Source organism: Neophocaena asiaeorientalis, unplaced genomic scaffold, assembly GCF_003031525.2.
Source record: "Neophocaena asiaeorientalis asiaeorientalis breed wild unplaced genomic scaffold, Neophocaena_asiaeorientalis_V1.1 scaffold424, whole genome shotgun sequence".
NCBI classification, from domain to species: Eukaryota; Metazoa; Chordata; class Mammalia; order Artiodactyla; family Phocoenidae; genus Neophocaena; species Neophocaena asiaeorientalis.
Window position 1 is genome coordinate 1,139,459 of NW_020174430.1, and position 4,494 is coordinate 1,143,952.

General features: G+C 55.5%; 1 protein-coding gene across 1 annotated transcript in view; it reads left to right on the forward strand.

Moving 5' to 3' along the window:
* The window catches only part of NTM (neurotrimin), a 917,312-nt gene that overhangs the window by 571 nt on the left and 912,247 nt on the right, over positions 1–4,494 (forward strand). The gene's annotated exons all lie outside the window — the stretch shown is intronic.

Genomic DNA, 4,494 nt, shown 5'->3' on the forward strand with positions numbered 1-4,494 from the left:
TGTCTGGGGCTCCCGTGCGGTACGTGGCTGTGTGCTGGTCCCCTGGACCTCCGTACATTCTTGCACACACACGATAGATGGAGACACATGGAATCACGGATTCGGAGGGCGACGGGGCTGCTAACGCATTGCTTATGGTACTGGGAAGAAATTACGAGAGGAAACTTTAAATATCTATCGGCCAGTAAACTTGCAAAGCTTCTGCAAGGAGCAAACAGAAAACGCAGGCTAGGCATAATCAGGTACCTGTGCATCGTGGTCAGAGAGCCAGCTAGAAGGGCTGGATCGGTCCGCAGCAGTGGTGGGCAGCGGGGTAGTTTCCCATGTGTTTTGGGGTGTGTTTGTGGAGGGGGGCAGCGGGGCGTGGTAACAAGCAGATAAGAGGCTTATCTTACCAGAGCGGGGCTCTGAAATTCCGGAAAGCCCTCCTAAGTTGAACGGAAAGAGGCATGAAGAGTCGAATGCTAATGTTTGGTTTCTTTCTCTTCTGGGAAGCGGAGCTGAGGGGCTGCAGTTGGGGCCAGGCTTGCTGGGGGTGAGTGCGCGCTGTGACGTGGCCCTGCGGTGCTGGGGTGGCTTGGGATCCGCTTCAACCTTGAGTCCGCTCGCTGCACCGGGTGGCCCCGCGCTCTGTCCCGGCTTTCAGGTCCCAGCAGCCGCATTACCTGCCCACCTGCTTGCTCCCACCCACCCTGTCCTTTGAGGGTCTGGCTTGCCTTTCTTTTTTGAAGATCCCTGCACTCCCAGGGACCGAGACGGGCAGAGAAACTTCCCCCGGGTGGTCCAGCACCATCTCCCAGAGGGCCCCGCGTGGAAGCTCAGCCCAGGCAGCTGAGTCCCCAGAGGAAAGTTCACTCCCAGGGGGTGGAGAAGGCTGAGGAGTCCCACCCACCTGATTCCCTTCCCCACTGCAGCACGGGGCTTTCGTGGTCCGGACTGGTCCCCACCTCGGGTCCCGCTGACCTCCCTCTGAGGGTGGGCTTTGGGGACTGTCCCCTTGCCATAGTTGCAGGGGTGACCACGCAAGGTGGGCAGAGGGACCAGGCTGGGAAGAATCGAATGTGTGTGTACCTTCGGCTGGGGCTCGAGGGGGAGGAAGGGGGCCCCGGAGGGATCTGAGTTGGATGCAAGCAATGAGTTGGATGCGAGCAAGTCCATTGTGCGGGATCTCCTTGCCTTGCCTGCTGCACCCAGCCTCGGGGGCGCCGGCCTCGGGGTGTCTCTCCTCCCTCACCGGGTGGTGGGTGTGAGAGTGAAGGAGGCCACGTGGCGGCAGCCCTGATTGACTCGTCTTACGTAACAAGGAGCTGTGGCAGCATGTGTGTGTGCGCGCGCGCGCGCGCGTGTGCAAACCCCTGCTTGTACTGGGTGAACAGGGGCTCACCCAGTGAGGTCAGAGCCCCAGCTCTGGCAGCGGGGAAACTGAGTCCAGAGCCAGGTAGCCTCAGGGAAACAGCTTCTATCATGCTAACCACAGCAATGGAAACTAACTAGGCAAGGGGTGGAGTGAGGGGTCAGAGGAAGCGACAGGGAAGGTCCCAAGATCTCCATAATTTCCATCTGTCCTGAGGTCTGTGTCTCTTCCATCTGTAACTTCAAACCGGAGACAATGGCCAAAATTCCACCATCCACAGCCCCACGGGCTGCATGCCAGGAGCCCCAGGGCCATACTGAATTTACATATAAATTAGCATACATGATTTTTTTTTTAATCAGAAATAAATGCAGGGAAGCATAATATTTGCTCATACTTTGAATTATTCCTGAATAGATGGAAAGGAAGTGGTGATGCAAAATTCTCCAGGGCGAATTCTGATTTTGCATTCTTGTTGCCGTCTTGGGGTGGGGATGGAGGTGACTTGGTTATCCCAGATCTCCTCACATTCTACCAAATCCTGCTTTTCCTAAGACGAATAATGGCCTTATTTGTGCTACCCAGCTCGAGCCAGTTCTGAATAGCCTTCAAAGTGTCACAAAAGAACAGGGCTCCCCAATTTTAAGGCAAAGGGACCCCCAAGACCCCTGAGCCACATGCCAGTTGGACCAGCCAACATGATGTGTGTTTTCTCTTCAAGGGGTTGAGAGCTGGAGTCGGCCAGCTACCTCTTATCAAACTCACAGAATTACTGAGGCAGCCACGTCTTGCCTGCCGTAATCCACCCCTATTGCATTGACCCAGTGGGACTAGTTAGAATGCAGTACACATTCTAAGGCAATTTTTCCTTCTCCTCTGTTTTTGTTTTAAGCTGGCTCTTCCTAAAGCCGTTACTTCCTGGGTTTCTTGCCTTCTCGAAAAGGTGCCCGGGGCTGGGGGCAGGTGATGGACCCCTCCCTGACCTGCTTCTCACCTCTACCCCACCAGCAACCGTGATCCAGCTTAGATGGGGAGGGAGTCGGCACTGATTAGTGATGGGCGGGAGGCAGGGGGTGATTAGCGCCCTGGGGCTCTGGTCCTAAGAAGATCTGAGGTTGATTAACAAGAGCCCCTCCCAGTTCCTGGGAGCCGGAGTGAGGGCCGAGGACGGGATTAGGCGCTGTCCTTTTCAGCACACCGCCCACCTTCTGCCACTGAGAGGCTCTGAAAGGAATGGCTGGGGGTGCTGCAGCTTCTCTCCTTCTAGTAACCCGACCATTTCTCCTTCGAAGGATTAATGCTCCTTTCAACACTTTGCGAGGAGCTTGGCTAGATTCCTGTCTTAACCTTTCTCATTTTCCCTCACCTTCTCACATCCCACATCAACACACCTGCCCACTTATACACAGGCAGGACAGCGGGGAAGGGAGAGGAGATGGGGCTAGGTTCACCCTCTCGTTCTCTGGGCACCAGCAACATGGACACCGTTCAGCTGGGCGGATTGGCCAAGTTCCTGCCACTCACAGTAAACAGTTGGGTGCCAGCCGCAGCCTGAGCTGGGCAGTGCTTCTGAGATGTGAGGGGGGCAGATGAGACCATAACAATGTTTACTGGCAAAGTGAAAAATCGGTTTGGGATGATGGGATCCTGGGCCTGATGTAAGCATTGTGGGCACCTGGAAGCATGGCCGAAAACAACTTCAGGGGAGACTGCAGAGGGGCTTCACGGTGTGGACCCTGGCTGCCAGGCTTGGAGCTGCCAGCTGGGGGCGAGCCATGGGTGAGCCATGGACACTGGCACAACAAATGCAGCTCACCTCCATCCTTCACGCACGGTGACGGTCCTCGGGGCATTTGATCGAGGTGGCCGGAGGGTCCCAGCCGGGGCCATCCTTGGGTCGCAGCGTTACTTGCCAGGCACACAGCCTTGTCCTGGAGCTGCTTCTTCCCTTTGTCAGTTTTAAAGCCAAATACGAGCCCTGGAACCCCTTCTCATCCTGTGACATCTGCCCCTGACTTCTGTGGTTTCCCAGTGGCCTCTCCTAGGGTGCTGAGATGAAGGGTGCTGAGCTGTGTCCCTGAAGGGCCTCTCCTGGTCTCCTGCTTGTGTGCTCTGCCAGGCACTGTGTCTTAGCAGCTCCCCGGGGCTCTGCCCCTGCACCCACGCAGTCTGGCAGCCCTGAGAAGCAGTGACCCAGGCTGGGGCCAGCTATGTGTCGTGGATGGGCCACACCAGGGTTGGCTTTAGCCACAGTTTACCCCTTGGGGCGAGGTGAGCTATCTCAACATCCTAAGCAGTGGTGACATTTCTGAGTCAACGTGGGACACGTGATTCTGGGACGTCCAGGAACATGCTGGAAGGATTTGCGATGCTCTTGCCGTCTGCTCCTGGTGGGAACACTTTGGAGAGGACTGTCGTGTCTAGGATTTGTCTCTGTTCCAGAAATTTTAGGTTTGGAGCTCACGACCTGCTCTTGCCTCTTGCCCCTCAACTAGAATGATAAAGACGCAAAAAACTCCCGCTTTGCTTTATATGTAACCCCAGCGGAGGTCCCACAGACCCTTCCAATACCCTAATGAGTGTGCCTGCCGGAGTTCCAGCCAGTTCTGGTGGCCTGAGCACAGCTGGGTGGGCAGCAGGTACATCCAAACTCAAAGTCCCCCATGTTTTCTGTAGGTGGAAATACTTCCCTCTGTGCGCCCGTCTCCCCACCTGCCTGCCAGGATGGGGAGCAACTCCCCTGGGTGTTGTAAGGACTCATTAAGGCTTGTAACGCGGCAAACAGGCGGTGCTAAGTGGAGCTCCATGCTGGGCCTGCTGGTATTTACGCAGCTCCTTCTCTTTCTGCTCTACTGGCTTGTTACATGTTTACTTTATGTCTGTAGTCATCTGAAATTCAATAAAACTAATTAAACATAAAAAATGAAAACACTCAAAACTAAGGTAATCGATGGTGTACAGGTCGGATGGGGTTGGGTACCACATCTTCCCAGGTGTCTCCTCCCACCTGGTGGCAGAGGCCTCCTGCCCTTAGAGGATGTGCTGGTGAAGACAGGAAGGGACTTAGAAGAAACATGCGGCGGGGACCATACCTCCCATCGTTTTGTAGGAGGAGACTGTTCAGGGAGGGGCGAGGGGGT